Source organism: Felis catus, chromosome C2, assembly GCF_018350175.1.
Source record: "Felis catus isolate Fca126 chromosome C2, F.catus_Fca126_mat1.0, whole genome shotgun sequence".
Classification (NCBI taxonomy): domain Eukaryota; kingdom Metazoa; phylum Chordata; class Mammalia; order Carnivora; family Felidae; genus Felis; species Felis catus.
In genome coordinates, this window is record NC_058376.1 from 48225525 (window position 1) to 48244248 (window position 18724).

The following is an 18724-nucleotide window of genomic DNA, read 5'->3' on the forward strand; positions in this document are numbered from 1 at the left end:
AATAATAAAAAAGAAAAAAAAAAGCAAAATACCGACCTCTCTTGAACAAGAGAGAATTCTGCCAGCAAACTGCTTTTGGACTTAAACTGCAGTATCATCTCTTCCCTGAGTTTCGCCTGTTGGCTTACACTGAAGATTTTGGACATGCTAGCCTCCACAATCATGTTAGCCAATTCCTAAAATAAGTCTTTCTCTCTATATAATATATAGCTATAGATTTGGCTATGTATAGGTAGTAGATATAGACACGTAGATGTATAGATATAGATAGATATAGATATACATATAGGTAGATATACTATTGGTTCTATTTCTTTGGAGAATCTTAACTAATATGCCATCCCTTAATTACTGTGAATAATGCTGCTATGAACATCGGTGTACATTTATATGTTGGAGTTCCTGCTTTCAATTTCTTTGGGGTAAATACCTAGAAGTGGAATTGTAGGATCAAAAAGTAATTCTTTTTTTAAGTTTATTCATTTATTTTGAGAGAGACACAGCACGAATAAGGAAGGGCCGGAGAGAGAAGGAAAGAGAGGGAATTCCAAGCAGGCTGTACTCTGTCAGTGCAAAGCCCAACTTGGGGCTTTATTTTATGAACTGTGAGATCATGACCTGAGCTGAGATCAAGAATGAGATTCTTAACTGACTGAGCCACCCAGGTGCTCCCAAAATAATTCTTATAGGAATAAAAAAATACCCAGTGCCCCAAAAAGTAAAATTCACAATGTCTGGCACTCAAAAATAGTGAAGCAGTTGTGTTGAAAATGGAAATAAATACACTAACCCTGACTGTCCTGGAGGTGTACTTACATGCACATTTTTGTACTATTAGTCAAATAGTTGAGGTCTTCACTATAATAACATTTTGTACATAACAAGACAGAGTCTGCCAAACCATGGTCTGTGTTGATTTTACTTTGGCTTCTGAGATAGAAGTTCTTCTTCAATGTATTACTGTTTTTTAAGATTCTTTTTCTGTGTTTGATAACCCCAACCTCCCATTGGACTATGGTGAGGTAAACTTGGCTAAGGGTTATACTGGCCAAATGCATCATGCCTCTCTGATGGATTGGAGCTAAGACTAGGACATGATGGGTGGGAGATGGGGCGAGGCTAATGAGCGACTGAGCATCGAAGGCCTTATGGAGAGCAGCAAGGGCCAAAGCAGCGCTGCCAAGATCTGCTGACAGGCCTAAGAGGTCTGGCTAAGCCAGAGTCCAGAACCAGAAGCCTTTTAAACCCAACAGAGGCACGTGGGGAGTGAATTCAGCCAAGTCCAGTTGGGACTATGACTGAAGCTGAAGAAGCAGGGCTTGATTTCATTACCAGACGTAGGAGGCTGGGTCAGAGAGGGATGCCCTAGAGTCAGGCAAGGGCTTAAAGCTCGGGAGCCTCATACCAGGGTCCCAGACTTTGAGCCGGGACTGTCTATTTTCCCTCTGAGAATTGGACAGTTTCTCTGTTTCTCTGCTCTGCTACTTCCCTGAAGCCCAGTCTGACCTGCTGTCATCTAGACATCTCCACATAGATGCTTTGTTGCCAGAACAATCAAGTTTTCCTTTTTTTTCCTTTTTCAATTTGAGTACAGTTGACATGCAGGGTCACATTAGTTTCAGGTGGACAAGTTAGTGATTTGACAAGTTTATAGAACAAATACGTTTTCTTCAGTTTGGCTGTTCTGAGCACCTTGGCATTCCTTTCCACTCTGCCTGTGCAGACATACTGCTTTTCTTCACACAACTAACACCTTTCTTGGATGCTGGAAAACTACTTCTTAAAATATTGTAGCCCAGATTAATTCTTGGGAAAGCTCCTACTTAAGATGACAACAAGATATTATTACTATCATTTGATAGAGGTTTTACTTTTTTTGGTGGATAAGAACTAAATACTGAGTCTTTAGGAGAATTGGAAGTCGTTTTTTCTTTTAAAGGAGAGGTACTACAGTCACTTTTTCACCTAGAAAGAAAGCTTCTATCAGAAGTCTTGGAAAACTTTACTTTTATGCCAGTGATCTCCCTACTATGGGTTGGGATGTAGGAATGGATGCTGCTCAGTATTCTCATGTCACTATGACAGTTCTCATAACAGAAATGATTCATTTGCAGAATTTAGTAATAATAGCAGAAGTAAGAACAGCCACACTAGATGATAGAGTAAATTTATCACTTTAATTTCCTCCAAATCAGCATTGTTTGAAGGAGGTTTTGTTCCTTTCTGGTGTTTTCCACTGAGAGAGAGATAGACGCAGGAAAGATTAAGAGAGCATGAGTGAGAGCCTTTTGCCTCTTTCTGATGAGCTCAGGACTCCCTTCTGTACTCCTGCATGTTTCAGGGGCCGTCAGCCTATCAGAAAGGTGCAATTAAGGACAAAGATTATGGTTTCTGGAGAGAAATGTGCACAAAAAATTTAATAATACCTACTTGTTGCCTTAGTAATTGTGGTAAGAGTTGTTGGTTTTGCTTTGGAATTAGTTTTAGTTATTTGTGTTTCGTGGTGGTAATGAATAAGAGACAGTGGGGTGAATGGATGAAACTGGTTCTGCACCCTGATAGTGGTCACATTCTGATTGGTTCTAGGATCAGAACTGGTTTTTCCATAAGAGAATCAGATTGACTATGTGAAACCATTAAAAGGGACAGGAGCCTCTTATTTTGCCTCAGTCTCAGTCTCATTCCATTTCCCCACTTTCATCGCTGTCTTTTCCTCTCATTCCAGTTACCCCTAAACCCATGATTGCCCTGCTCTTAGCAACCATTTCCAGGACCTCTTTTACAGGGAAATTGCCCAGGATTCAGAAGAGGCTATGATGGGATGTTTCCCTCCTCTTGTCTGTGGCTCTTATTTTTTTGGATCAGAAGTAGAATTTATATGCCACTCCAGTGATCTTTTTTCAATTTTCCTGAAATGAAGAAAACCCATTCTCCCCCCACCCCCAATGTCTTGAAAGAAGAATTTTTGAAGATTTAGAAATAGGAAGAAGTCAACAGAGAGAATGTTTTGATTTTGATCTATCCTGACATTGGCATGAAATTAGTTCTTGTGAAAAAAGAGACTGAGGCTATCAAGAAAATGAATACAGGCACAAACAGAAAGCAGATTCAGAGCTATAAATACAGAGAACAAACCATTGGTTGCCAAAGAAGAGAGGGTGGGAGGATAGGCAAAAAAGATGAAAGGGAGTGGGCAATACAGGGTTCCAGTTATGGAATAAGTCACAGGAATAAAAGGCATAGCATAGGGAATATGGTCAATGATATCGTAATTATGTTGCATAGTAACAGATTGTAGCTACACTTATATGGTGAGCCCAGCATAATGTATAAACTTGTCAAATAACTATGTTATACATCTGAAGCTAATGTAACTTTGTATGTCAACTAAACTCAAGTAAAAATATTTATTTATTTATTTATTCTCAAGTTAGCTAGCGTACTGTGTAGTCTTGGCTTTAGGAGTATATTCCCGTGATTCATCACTTACATACAACACACAGTGCTCATCCCAACAAGTGCCCTCCTCAATGCCTATCGCCTATTTTCCCCATTCCTCCCAACCCCCACCCCCATCAAACCTCAGTTGGGGCTATCACTGAAAAAGCACCCACTCCTACCTTCAGATAGCACAGTCCTACATTTTAGGGAAGACAGCTTTGACTCTCACACTGAGCCCCCTTAAGCTTCTGAATTTTCCTTCTGATACATTATCAATCACCAATTGTGCTGAATCGTAAAGCATATTGCCAGATTTGGAAATGGAGTATTGTTAATGAGGCACTTGGTACGGCCTGAAAAAGTAAACTTTAAGGAAAAGCTGTGGGCTCCAAGGGTGTCTTCTTTCCTTCATTGTTTGGCACATCATCACTTGACTTTTCCAAGTTTCAGTTAACAAGTGATGTTTAAAAATGTCCTCTCTTCTGCTCTCTCCTTATCCTTTTATCTTTTTCATTTGGTTGTGATTTGAGAAGCAATTCATCAAGGGCAGTTCTGAGTTCATGTTGACTAAAAACGCAGGACTAAAGGTGAACAGATATTTACTCTGGTGTTCGAAGTCCAGTGGAAGAAATGATGAGTAAGTTAGCTTACATTAGCTGAGTCTCTTATTCTTATCGAAAGGACCGTTATTCTAGTGATTGGAGAAGGCAGTGGTTTACATGGCATCCTTTGAGGAAAGACTCTGTTTTAAATAAACTTCTCCACTGGCCTCCTTGTGGGCTCACCTCCACCACCAGACCATCCGTCATCATTAACCACGTTTCTAAATTTAATCTATTAGAGGAACCATTTGGTTCACAGGATGAGTGGATTTTGATTGGGAGGTAGTGGTGGGTAGAAAGTGTAGGGCCTGCTGGTTATTTCACTGAAGCCCCAAATAGCATATGAAGGAGGAAGGCCAGTTAAGAAGCAGAAAGAGAAAAGAAGAAACAACTGAGCACATCTTCTCAAAAAGTTTGTTGGAAATTGGCTTGAGTCTAATTTGCTCTCTTAGCCATAGAGTTGAGTCTTATATATTTTGTAATCAGTTCTTATAAAATTCAGCCATTACTGAGCTGATGACCAAAGAGCACTCTTCCAACTTGACAGAATAGAGAAATGTCTTCTCCGGCCAAAATTATAGGAAATTTTCCGCCAGCAAGCATTCAGATTTCCTACTGGGTCCATTCCTGTAAGGTTTATCTTTCCAGATAATCCAGTTGGTTAGGTTAATTGGGTCCAGTCAATCTTAAATAGATAAAAAATAAATAAATAAAAATACCAGTTACACAATTAGAAAGCTTTTGAATCTTCCAGGGAACAGACATATTTATGACGTCTAGTTCAGGATTACGTCTTAAGGGAGAAATTACTCTTTTCCTCTCCAAGCAATACCAGCATGAAATGACCCTTCATGAGATCCTTGAGCTTTCAAGGGCACTCTTCCTAGGATGAATGATGCCAGAGAGCATGTAATTCAGTCACAATTTCCCTCCAGGTCCCTTCAGTCACTTAGAGGACAAATTCTCTGTCTGCAGGGCCTGTTCTGTGGATGTCCAACCTGTAGAGGTTTGCACAGGGCTCCAGTCTTAGAGGGGTCGTGTGCTTATTTTAATGCTCTGCTGTCACTGTTTTGAAATTCTCACAATTTATAAACAAGGGACTCCACATTTTCAGTTTGCTCTGGGCTCTGCCTCTATGCTTTCAGGGCTATTTAAATGTAACAAGAGTGAGAAAGTAAAATCAAGGGCCTGTTTTCATCACTTTCCTCCAACTTTAGGTGTCCAGATGAGCACCTAATGGAACTGCTACTCATTCGTTTGTCTTTATTGATCTCATGGTTAGTTTACCCTATTAACGGGTTTTCAGAGGATCTTGTCCCTTTTTAGAACAATTTCTCTACTAATTTAGAGCCTGTAGTTAAAAAGGTGAATCAGGTCTTGGCAACATATGGTACTTCTGTCTTTTGAAAAGAAGTGGCTTCTAAATCTCCTTTGTTTACTTTGTGTTATGGCCTTGATGGCACAACCCCAATTTCATACGTGCACTCTACACACACTCCAGTAGGTCTCATTTTTATTTTTATTTATTTTTTTAAAAGTTTACTCATTTATTTTGACAGAGACAGAGAGAGTGCAAGGAGGGGTGTAGGGTGGAGAGAGAGGGAAAATCTCAAGCAGGTTCCACAGCAGTGTAGTCAATGCAGAGCCTGATGTGGGGCCCAAACTTAGGAAACTGTGAGACCATGATGTGAACCAAAATCAAGAGTCAGATGCTCAAGTGAATGAACCACCCAGGTGCTCCAAGAGGTCTTATTTTTAAAGCAAGAACCAAGAAAGATTCTTATTGGCTGGTGGGTCCAAATGCTGAAGCCCACAGCAACGACTGTGAATATTCATTCTTGAGTTTTCTTAGTCTTCCTAGGGGCCCCTGGGTAGAAGTGGGTATGAGATAGTTGGCTTGGTAGGTTGGTTCAGGTAAGGGAAACAAAGTCAGGGGCGGGCCTGATCCGTGTGGGAGCCTTCTGCTTTAACTGTGCTTACACACTGAGCACCTGAGCTGGCTGGTTGAACAGTTTCATAGAAATGATTAATAAGGAGGCAAACATGGTGAGAGTGGGAATAAATGAGTATAAATACCTTGCAGGAGTTGGAGAAACACTTGCTGACAGTGAATCAGTTAGTATTTCCCTGAGTGCAAAGGACAGTATTTTCTGGTATGTGTGAACATGCCCAGTAGTTTGACAATCAGACCTGCATGTCTGATGATATTAATTGCAGGGTGTTATGGGCCAGGTTTCTGTAAGTTGGGTGGAGGTGGAGGCCACTGGCATGATATACATTGCTTGGGAAGAAACATGAGTGGGAGGAAGAAAAGAGGTTTCTCTGGGGCTGTTGCAAGGCTGATGCTGGTGAAATATGTTTGTCTTTCTTGAGTGGTAAGCAGCATCTGCAAGGATTGTTAGCTGCTGAGCAGCACGTCTTCTGTACTTAAGACCCATGAGAGATTTGGGTGACGGTAGTAGTGAGGTAAGTTTTAATACTGTGTTTTCCTACTCCTTGTCTTTGGTGTGTACATGGGTGTGTGTATGTGTGTAAAACTGATGAAAAGGTGTCTGGTTTCAGCCTATTGATTTTTTTTTTTCATTCTGCTGGAAATCTTCAGCATTAATTAGGACACAAAGGCTCAGTTTCCACTTCTTTCTTACTCTTTTTGCCCAATTCGAAGATGTTTGATATACTGAGACTAAGTATGATGAAGGACTGACTAGGAAGGGAGAATTGATCTGAAACTGTTGAAAGTTAGTTCACCATTTCTAGAGTAACCTTGGTATGTAAAGAGGAAGAACTTTTTTTTGATCAAAAATGCTTATTTATTTTTGAGAGAGAGAGAGAGAGAGAGCGAGCGAGAGAGAGCACAGTGGTGGAGAGGCAGAGCCAGAGAAAGGGACAGAGGATCCTAAGCAAGTTCTGCACTGACAGCAGTCAGCCCCAGAGGGGCTTGACCTCATGAATCTTAAGATCATGACTCGAGCTGAAGTCGGACACTCAGCTGACTGAGCCACCCAAGTGCCCCATAAAGAGCAAGAACTTTTGATTCATATAGATCTAGTTTGAATCCTGACTCTTACTGTGTATTTGGGAAATTGTGAAAATAACTTAACCTCTCTGAACTTCAGTTTCCTGATTTGTAAAATGGGGTAATAATACCAGCTTCTCAGTGTGGCAAGGATTTAATGAGATAATGTTGGCCAAGAGCCTGGTGTCTTATCTGTCATATGGTAGAAACTCCATAGAAAACTGGTACCTTTAGTTTATTAACTTTCTCTAGCCCCTTCCCAAGCATTGGAGTCATGGCCTGCCATTCTTGACTCTCGTAATCATCAGTGTTTCCCCAGCCAGCTTATTGTGGGCTATGGCTGATGGAGACAAAACTAAGACTAGCCTAATCCTAATGGATACTTCATTTCATTTTTATGTTATGATCTAACATTGCAGTTACATGGGCAGAGTGGCTGTGGGGAGATCTGTGTCTTAAATGCTGAATTCTCCTTGATTTGTGACATTTTCTCCCTCTGGGATCTTTAGGAATCTGGCAGCTGAAACACAAGTCCTGCCATCTACTCTTTTCATCCACCAATCTGCCCATCCATTTATTCATCCATTTACACATCCATTCATCCACACAACCCTTATGTACTGAGCCACATACTATATGCCGGGAACAGTTCTGAGAGTCAGAAATTAAGCAGTAAAGAAAAATAGAAACAAGTCCTACATGAACATAGTTTTCCCTCTAATTGCAATAAACAAAGTAAGTCAGTAAATTATGTGGTGTGTTAGAAGGGGATGTTTTATGGGGAATATAAAACAGGACAAGAGGATGGGGTCTTGATGCAGTTTGAAGTTTTAAATAGAGTGATCAGGGAAAGCCTTATTAGAAGGGTAATAAGGGAAAGCCTTATTAGAAGGTATTTGAGCAAAGGCTTAGAGGAGGTAAGGGGGAAGAGTATTTCAAGCAGGAGGAGCAGCAAGTACAAAGACCTGAAGGTGGAGTAGAGCCTGGTGTGTTTAACGAGAAGAAGGGAGGCCAGTGTGGCCGGTAAGGAGTAGACTGGAGAAGTGATGGGAACTAAATCATATGGAGCCATATAGGTCATTGTGAGGACCTCAGCCTAACTTACATTTCAACAGGATAATTCTGACTTCTGGGTTGAGAATAGTCTGAAAAGGGCAAAGGCAGAAGCAGAATCCAGTGAAGAAACCGTCAGATCCTGGGCATACTTTGGAGATAGAGTCAACAGGATTCTCCAACAGATTGGATGTGGCAAGTGAGAGAAAGAGAGGCATCAAGGATGATTGTAAACTTTTTGGTGAAATTGGGAGGATGAAGCTGTCATTGAGTAGGTAAAACTGTAGGTAGGTGGATCTGGTCCAGGTATCAGGAGACCTGTTCTGGACAGTTTTGAATTTGAGATGTATATTGGACAGCTGGATGGGCAGTTGGATGTAAGGAGCTTAGGGTTCTGAGGAGAAGTATGGGCTATGGATAAAAATCTGGGAGTCATTGGCATGTGGCTTACTACTGAAGGCTGTGAAAAGAGATTACTGAGAAGGTAGAAAAGAGTTCTAAAAACTGAGCCCTAGGACATTCTAAGTATTCTAATTAGGAGAAACTAGAACAGAAGGAAGGGCCAGTGAAGAAAAATAAGGGAAGAATATTTTCCAGGGAGCATGCTGTGATCAGCTCTGTGAAATTCTGCTAGTGGCTCAAGTAAGATGAAGACAGAATTGGCAGTTGAGTTTAGCAATGTGCAGTCTTTGGTGACCTTGACACGAAAGCTAGAATCATACAAGACTGGTAAAGAAGGGACAGAATGAGGTGGGAACAGTGACGTTAGGGCTCATTCATTTGTAGCCAATCCTTTTTCACTCCCAATCCACTGAATCGAAGCCCCTCAACTTCCCATGTTTCTCTTTCATCTTTATTTTATGTTGCCAATTTTTGTAGGCAACCTTAAATTATTTTAGAGTGGGCTAGCAAACAAGCACCATGGGATACTCCCCTAGATCGGTTCTCTTCAGCCTCTGTTGGGGAAAAGGGCCTGTTACTATTTCCCTTCACATCTGGTGGCAAAGATGGGGCTGCATGCTTGCTCCTGAGTGGGGGTTTCCCAGCATAGTTGTGCACGTTGCCTTTGCATGGAAACACAGGCCTTTATAGGAGGATGAATTTGGGGTATGATTGTGGGGAGCTGGTAAACCTTGTTTTTGTCTCCTCTTGGTAAGGCCCTCGCAGTTACTATGTTTCCACACTTGTTTTATTACAGGTGTAGAACAGGTCAAATAGAACTTTTGAAATTGGGATAACCTAGAGGGATTTCAGAGGAGGGCAATAGATTGAGCAACATGATGGCAAAAGAGGAAAAAACTGAGGACAGGTGAAGAAGCTTCCCCAGCTGTGGCCATGGCCCCTTCAGGCTCTAATGATACTTAGAGGCCTGCAGAGGCTGACCTACATTTTGAAAGTGACTGTGGAGTTTGGCAGGTATTTCAGGGAGGCTTTTTCCTGGGCCAAGGCCAGAGGATGACTCAGCGGGTTGGGACATAGCTGGCTTCTGTTGAGGTACGGAGAGAGCTCCCCTGCAGTGTACTGGACACAATTTCCAGTCAGTAGGAATGCGTGCAGACTCCTCCGCTCCCTCTTGTTGATCCACAGAGGCCTCACCAGCTTCAAGTCATGAAAACAAAAATTGTTTGGGAGGACAGAATGTGACTTTTGGCTTTTCCTTTGGGACTGGGTTAACATGCTGGTGGATGGTAGATGCTGGTAGATGACAGATACAGAATACATTTGTGGGTTCTCCCTTTTTGCTGCCCTTGCTGGTTTCTGGAAAGTGATGCTGTTTGCTCCATTGTTCATGTGACCTCATACATTGGGCATCTGCCTGCAGTGCCTGTTTTGAAAAACAGGTTTATTTTTTAGAAGAGTTTTGCATTCACAGTAAAACTGAGCAGAACTTAGAGAGTTGCCATATAACCCTGACCTCCACATGTGACAGCCTTCGCCATCTGCATCTCTCAGCAGGGAGGTACATTCTGATGAACCTTCATTGACACATTATTATCACTCAAAGTTCATAGTTTACGTCATGGTTTACTTTTATTTATTTATTTATTTATTCATTCATTCATTCATTCATCCACTCATTCATTCTAATGTCTATTTATTTTGAGATTGAGAGAGAGAGAGAGAGAAAGGAGGCAAAGGGCAGGAAAAGAGAGAGAGAGAGAGAGAGAGAGAGAGAGAGAGAGAGAATCTCAAACAGGCTTCACACTGTCAGTGCAGAGCCTGATCTGGGGCTCGATCTTACGAACTGTGAGATCATGACCTGAGCTGAAATCAAGAGGTGGAAGCCTAACCAACTGACCCACCCAGTGCTCCTGTGGTTTACTTTTAGTGTTGCACATTCTATGGGTTAACAAATGTATAATGACATGTATCTACCATTATAATAGCACATAGAATAGTTTCATTGCCTTAAAAATCCTTGGTGCTTTGCCCATTCATCTCTCCCTTTTTCCTAACCTTTAGAAACCACTGATATTTGCCCTGTCTCCTTGGTTTTGACTTTTCTAGAATGTTATGTAATTGGAGTCATATAGTATTGTATCCTTTTCAGAGTGGCTTCTTTCACTTAGTAGTAAGCATTTAAGTTTCTTCCATGTCTACTGATTAATATTTCATTTTATGGATGTATTACATTTTATTTATCCATTCATCTACTGAAGGACATCTTGATTGCTACCAAGTTTTGGCAATTGTAAATAAAGTTGCTATGAACATCTGTATGCAGGTTTTTGTGTGCATATATGTTTTTAGCTTTGGGTAAATATCAAAGAATTTGATTGCTCAAATCATATGGTAAGAATATGAGTAGTTTTGTGAGAAGCTGCCAAACTGTCTTCCAAAGTTGCTACACCATATTTCAATCAGCAATGAATGAGAGTTCCTGTTGCTCCACATTGTCACAAGCATTTAGTTCTGTCAGTGTTCTGGATTTTTGCCATTCTATATGTGTGTAATAGTATCTCATTGTAGTTTTAATTTACAACTCCCTAATGATAGCTGATACTTGGCATCTTTTCGTATGCTTATTCGCAATATGTTTATCTTCTTTGGTGAGGTGTCTCTTCAGGCCTTTGGTCCACTTTTTAATTGGGCCAGTTGGTTGGTTGTTTTCTTTTCTACTGACATATAATTGACATATATGTCATTTGACATTGTATTAATTTTAGGTATACAATATAATGATTTGTTATGTGTATATATCACATAATTATTACCACATTAAGTCTAGTTAACATCCATCACTACATACAGTTACAATCTTTTGTGTGTGTGATGAGAATGTTGAAGAACTACTTTCTTAGCAATTTTTGAATATACAATACAGTATTACTAGTTATAGTTAACATGTTGAACATTACATCCTCAGGTCTTACTTATCTTATAACTGGAAGTTTGTACCTTTTGAACACTTGCTCCCATTTTATCCCTCCTCCTTCCCCCACCTCTGACAACCACTAGTCTGTTCTCTGTATCCATGAGTTTGGTTGTTTTTTTTGTTTGTTTGTTTTTTAGATTCCACGTGTAAGTGAGATCATACACTACTTGTCTTTCTCTGTCTGACTTATTTTGCTTAACATAATACCCTCAGGATCCATCCATATTGTTCCAAATGACAGAATTTCTTTCATACACACACACACACACACACACACACACACACACACACACACACACACTACATTACACTACATTTTCCTTATCCATTCATCTGTTGATAGACATTTAGGTTATTTCCATGTCTTGGCTTGTAAATAATGCTGCAATAAACATGAGGGTGCAGATATCTTTTTGAGATAGTGATTTTGTTTCCTTTAGAAAAATACCCAATAATGCAATTGTTGGATCATATAGTATGGTATTTCTATTTTCAATTTCTTGAGGAAACTTCATACTTTTTTCATAGTTTTCCATAGTGGCGGCACCAATTTCCATTCCCACCAACAATGTATGAGGGTTCACTTTTCTCTATATCCTTGGCAGTACTTGTTATTTATTGTCTTTTTGTTAATAGCCATTTTAACAGGTATGAGGTGATATATCATTGTGGTTTTGACTTGCATTTTCCTGATGATTACTGATGTTGAAAATTTTTTATGTACCCATTGACTATTTGTATGTCTTTCTGGAAAAAAGTCTATTCAATTTCTCTGCCCTTTTTAAAATTGGATTCTTAATTTTTTTGTTATTGAGTTGTATGAATTATTTGTACATATTTTTTGGATGTTAACTCCTTATTAGATACATAATTTGCCAATATTTTCTCTGATTCTATAGGTTGCCTTTTCATTCTGCTGATGGTTTCCTTTGTCTTACGGAAACAGTCCCACTTACTTTTGTATATTAATATTATATCTCAAAGTTTTGCTGCAATTGCTTATTAGTTCTAGTTTCTTGTCAGTTCTTTTGGATTTTTTGTATATATAGGTGAACAGGTCATCTGTGAACAAAGACAGTTTTATTTCTTCTTTCTTAATGTATACCTTTTCTTTCACTTTCTTGTCTTATTGCATTTGCTAAAACTTCTAGTACAGTGGTGTCTATTCCTGATTTTAGAAGAAAGCTTCTGGTTTCTCACATTGAGTATGATATTAGCCGTAGATTTTTATAGATATTCTTTATTATTTCTTTTATAGATATTCTTTATTAAGTTGAAGAAGTTCCCCTTTACTCCTAGTTTGCTGAAAGGTTTTTAAAGAAATTAATTAAGTAATCATGAATGGGTGCTGCATTTTGCCTTTTCTGCACCTATTGGTATGATAATGTGATTTTTATTCTTTAGTCTATTGTTACAATAGATTAATTTACTTGATTTTTGAATGTTTAACCAACTTTGCACACTGGGATAAGTCTCCTTGCTTAAAATGTGTAATTATTTTTATGCATCATTGGATTTTATTTGCTAATGTTTTGCTGAGGAGTTTTGCTTGTATGTTGATGAGATATATTGGCCTATAGTTTTGTTTTCCTGTAATGTTTTTGTCTGGTTTCAGTGTTAGGGTAATACTGGCCTCTTAGAATAAGTTAAGAAGTACTCCCTTTGCTTCTGTCTTCTGGAAGAGATTATACAGAATTGAAATAACTTCTTCCTTAAATGTTTGGTAGAATTCACCAGTGAACCCAACTGAATCTGTTTATTTATGATTTGGAAAGTCATTAATTACTTATTCAATTTCTTTAATAGATATAGGCCTATTCAGATTGTTTATATCTTTTCTTGTGTGTGTTTGGTAAATTGTATCTTTCAAGGAATTGGTCCATTTCATCTAGGTTATCCAATTTGTATAACTTTGTTTATACTATATGAAGTTGTTTATAGTATTCTTTTATTATCCTTATTATGTTCATGGGATCTGTAGTGATACCCCTTTTTCATTTCTGATGTTTGTAATTTGTGTCTCTCTCTTTTTTTTTTTTTTAATCTTAGCCTGGCTAGAGGTTTATAAATTTTATTGATCTTTTCAAAGAACCAGCTTTTGGTTTTGTTGATATTCTCCATTGATCTCATGTTTTCAATTTTATTAATTTCTGTCCTAATTGTTATTATTTTTTCCTTCTCTTATTTTGGTATTAATTTGCTCTTCTTCTAGTTTCCTAAGGTAGAATCTTGGATTATTCATTTTAGATCTTTTCTGTTTCTTTTTTTAAAATTTATTTTAGAGAGGGAGACAACATGCATGTGAATGGGAGAGAGGGGCAGGGGAGACAGAAAGAGATTGAGAATCTGAAGCAGGGCCCATGATCAGCATGGAGCCCAATGTAGGGCTTGATCCCACAACCCTGGGATCATGGCCTGACCCAAAATCAAGAGTCAGACACTCAACTGACTGAGCCACCCAGGAGCCCCTCTTTTGTTCTTTTTTAATATATGCAATCAATATATTATAAACTTATTGAATTTAACATATGCATTCAATAAATTATAAATTTCCCATTAAATACTACTTTTGCTGCATCCCATACATTTTGACAAGTTGTTTTTTTTCATTTTTATTTAACTCAAAATATTTAAAAATTCCTCTTGAGATTTTTTTCTTTTCTTGTGTGTTGTTTAATCTCCATGTATTTTGGGATTTCCTAGCTATCTTTCTGTTATTGATTTCTACTTAAATTTCAGTGTTGTCTAAGAGAATATATTGTATTGTTTCTATTATTTTAAATATGTTGAGGTGTGTTTTATGGCCCAGAAAGTGATCTACCTTAGTTACTATTTTTTTTGAGCTTGAGAAGAATGTGTATTCTGCTGTTGTTGGATCAAGTAGTTTATTGATGTCAATTGTATCCATTTGATTAATGGTGCTTTTGAGTTCAACTATGTCCTTACTGATTTTCTACCTGCTGTATCTATCCATTTCTGATAGAGAGTGTTAAAGCCTCCAACTAGAATAATGGATTTATGTATTTCTCCTTGCCATTCTATCAGTTTTTGTCCCATATGTTTTGATGCTCTGCTGTTAGGCCCATACACATGAACAATTTTTATGTCTTCTTGGGGAATTGACCCCTTTATCATTATGCAATGCCCATCTTTATATTCCTAATAACTTTCCTTGCTCTGAAGTCTGCTCTGTCTGAAATTAATATATCTACTCTTGCTCTCTTTTGATTAGTGTTAGTATAATGTAAATTCTCCATTTCTTTACTTTTAATTTATATGTGCCTTGATATTTAAAGTGAGTTTCTTATAGACAACATACTGTTGGGTCTTTTTAAAAAATTATTTTAATGTTTATTTATTTTTGAGAGAGAGAGACAGAGACAGAGCATGAGTATGAGTGGGGGAGGGGCAGAGAGAGAAGGAGACACAGAATCTGAAACAGGCTCCGGGCTTTGAGACAGAGCACAGGGCTTGAACTCATGAACTGGGAGATCATGACTTGAACCAAAGTTGGACGCTTAACTGACTGAGCCACCTAGGCGTCCCCCCACCATTTTTTCTTTTTGATCTACTCTGATAATCTTATCTTTTAATTGGTGCAGGTACACCATTGATGTTTAAAGTAATTATTAATTAGTTTAATATCCACCATATTGGTTACTGTTTTCTATTCACTGTCCTTGTTCTCTGTTCCTATTTTTGTCTTCTGCTCTTTTTTGTTTTTGTGTGTGTATGTGGTTTTACCTGCAATGCCTTTTTAGGTAACTCTTTTCCCTCGCCCCGACCCTGCCCCCAAGACACACTCACTTACATGAACCTCCAACTCTGTGCAGCTTGATGTGAACCATGGTGGGGCTGGGCTTCTGGTTCCAGTATTCTTTTCTTGCATCTCATGGAGAAGCATGCAGACAGAGTCTACCAACTTGGCTTCAACCCTTTGGATAACAACAGCCTCTGCCTTCATCATTTCCTGTCTCTAGGGGAGCAAGAGTATCTGATCACTAAGAAAGACATCTCATTTTTCCTGTCTTGGTCTAGGAAGTGGTAGAGTAAGAGGACGTAAAAAATTGAGATTATTATGGTGTCATTGCCAGGCTGGGACCTGGATGCTACTTTGAAGTGACAGAATGAGATTCACATCAAGGAGACTTCCTAATGCTTCTTTGGCCCATGGTGGATAAGTGAGTGAACATTTTATTAGCCTTCAAGAAGGAAGATGCTTGCTTTCTTGTCATTTCCAAATGTTGAATAACCCCTTTAGAAGCTGGAGCAAAATTCAGAGAGTGGAGCTCTGTAAAGGTCTTGGATGCCTTTTAATTTGGGATTTAGTAGAGACTAAATTCTTCTGGCATGTGCCCAGTTCCTCACTGGCAGTGTTGAACAGATGGAGTACAGGTGACATTTGCATTTCTGGTGGAGGTTGGGTGTGGTGGGGATTAATTTTAGTTTTCTCTCTTGGTGTCTGCCCCACCTTGGCAAGGCTTATTTAGATCTCAGATGTTAGCTTTTCCTTGGCTAGGGCTGTGAGGTGCCTCACTAGCTTCAGCACGTACACACATACCCTTGGGCTGTTTACTCCATATTACTTTGTGCCAGATGGGTCTGGTCTTCTCTAATCCACTCAGATCCACAGGTGGGTGATGTCAGTCAGAGCCATGCTGAGAGGTGGGTCTGGTGTGCCACCTGTTCAGAGTGAGAAGGGCCTCCTTGCCACATTCAGCTCTTGCCTTCCTCCTGTATCCTGGTCTTACTACAGCTCTAGGCCCATTTGCTGTGACTTGAAGTATATTTCTGATCAGCTTAGTAGTGTGGTGAGAGTTCAGAAGAAGCCATGGTTTCCCAATACCTTTAATTGTCTTTTAGCTATTATTGTGGTCCTCTGGTTATGTGACTGCCCAGCTGTATCCAACTCTGGGTTCAGATCTGTGCTTGAAAAGACAAGCAAACACTGGCAGGAGGCTAAATGTGAGGCATGGGGGTAATAAGCCCAGCTCCAATGACAATCACATCCTCTTCCCCCTCACTTTTCAGTTTGTTTATGAGGCTGTAATGATGGCATGCATGGTAAATTCCATGAGCATTTCTAATTTCTAAGGACTAATTTCTCCCTGGCTATACTCTGCCAGGAGGAGAGGTGGGGGGATGCCAGGCAGTAGTTGTAGGGCTGACTATGGCCACTGTCCTTCCCCTCTCAATTAGGAAATATGGGCTACTGGGGGGGGGGGGGATGAAGTGTCACTCACCTTGATATGTTGGTTTTTTAGAGTGTGCCTTTATTGAGGACCTGGGCCTTATTCTTGTGGGTTATTGTTATTAGTTTACTTTCAGTGGTTCCACGAGCTAGTGTTCCAGCTTCCACCTGAATTCTCAGGAGCACCCACTGGTTTTGGTCTGTACTTGCATTTGAGAGCTCACAATCCTGCAAGACTGTTGGGCCAGATCCTGGCTACTGCATATCTAGTACATTCTACTCACTTGGCCCTGTCAAAATGAAATACTTTTTAAAATTCCTAAGTCTCTGAAGCTTGCTCATTTACCTCCTATAGTCTAACTCTATACTTTCCAACATTTTTTCATGACAGAGTTTACATAGAACATGATACCATGTAGATGAGAGGGCTCATTCCTAGGCAATGGTCCAGCACTGGGGAGTAGGTTCTGGCTTCCATAAGCCTTGTTCCTACCTTACATTCACCTGGCTGTTCCGGGGACTGTGGGAATTTGTATTTTCCTCTGGCACAACTGTACCCCGTACACAAGTGTGCTGCATCAAAGTTTAGAAGCTCTGGCCCAACACCTACTACAGACCACAATCTCAGGTGCAGCCAAAAGTTCCATCTACAAACATCTTTCAAGGTATCCCCAGGGGTAAAAATACTTGCCCAAGGTGTTGTGAGTTAGGAAGAACTAAGTTCCTACAGTTTGGCACTTTTCTCAGTGCAGTCTGCCACCATTTTCCCTTCTGAGGGATAGATGGATACCAACACTGCGTGTCCCCTGTCCCTCCAGGTTAGCATGCCTAGGCTCTTTGGCTCTCTGGCCACATTTTGATGCTTAGGATGCTTCTTCCTACCCACTACATCCCTAACTATTTCCCGACTTCCACATATCTCTAACCTCCTAGGAGCCAACAGTGGGGTAAGTCCCAATTTTGCTACATCTTCTGCATAGCTTAAAACATTGTTTCTTATGATATGGTTGAAGGCATCACTGGGTGCTCATCTGATGCCATCTGCTCTTGTTACTGTGACCCAGACCTTGACGACTGGCCGAGTGCAATGCAGGTATTGCAAGAGCACTCTAGTCCTCTTTAACTCTTTGGGCTGTGTGGTACCAGGTATTGCTTCTTGTACTTAAACAGGGCTATGAGCATGCTCATCAATCCATCCATTTCTTTATCTACTTATTTAACAACCTATTCAACAAATGCTGGCCAATGGGGATATAAAGATAAAAGACATAGTTCTTGCTTTCTAGAAGTTCAGTCTAGTGAGGGAGACCTTAGAAGTATAATGATGGTTTGCATGAAAAATTCCACGTGAGTGCTTTGTGAACACAGAAACGGGGGACCTCACACTTGGGGAGTGGGCCATGGAGATTCCTTGCCTGAGATGAGATGACTGAAAAAATTGAGTCTTTTCCTTTTCTTCTTTCTTTTTTTTCTTGAACTGAGTCATGTAGGATGCATGTTAACTGCGTGAAGGAGAAAGGTTCTAGGTAGCAGGAAAACTATGTAGAGCTAGGAAGCATGTTAGAGAGCTTGGCATATTTGGGGTACTGCAAATGCCACAATTTTGTTTGGTCATAGTGGTGTTCTAATGGAGAGCAGAAAATAGGATAAAGATTTCTCTAAAACATTTCTGGAGGAGAAAAAGGGAGACTGCCATGTTAGCCTGCCATGATCAGAGCACACTTTTGAAATGAGAGTGTCTGTAAGATTCAAAACAATATATAGGAGCACTGGGATGTTTTATCTGGATGAAAGAGAGATTTAGATAACAGTCTGGGCTTGACTAAACTTGTTATGTACGACTTCTGTGAGTGCAGGCATCACAATTGGGAAAGGAAGATTGCATTCTGAATCTTGGTTCTTTCACTCAAAAGACAGCGTAATCCTGGGCAAGTTACATGACATTTATAAACTGGTGTCCCATTAATAAAGATGGTTTTCATAATGTCTACCTCACCAGGGTTGATGTTAGAAATAAGTCATATAATTTATTGATGTATGAAAGA

At 39.7% G+C, this 18724-nt stretch overlaps 1 protein-coding gene across 2 annotated transcripts in view; it reads left to right on the forward strand.

Moving 5' to 3' along the window:
- TMEM45A (transmembrane protein 45A) overlaps positions 1-18724 on the forward strand; it is a 72876-nt gene that overhangs the window by 8943 nt on the left and 45209 nt on the right. Inside the window, exon 1 of one of the 2 annotated variants that reach the window (XR_006585002.1) lies at positions 6378-6509. The exons of the other annotated variant lie outside the window; for it this stretch is intronic. The gene's annotated coding sequence lies outside the window, so the exon portion shown is untranslated. Of the gene's footprint in view, positions 1-6377; positions 6510-18724 lie in introns of those variants that run through there. 2 annotated transcript variants of the gene reach the window in all.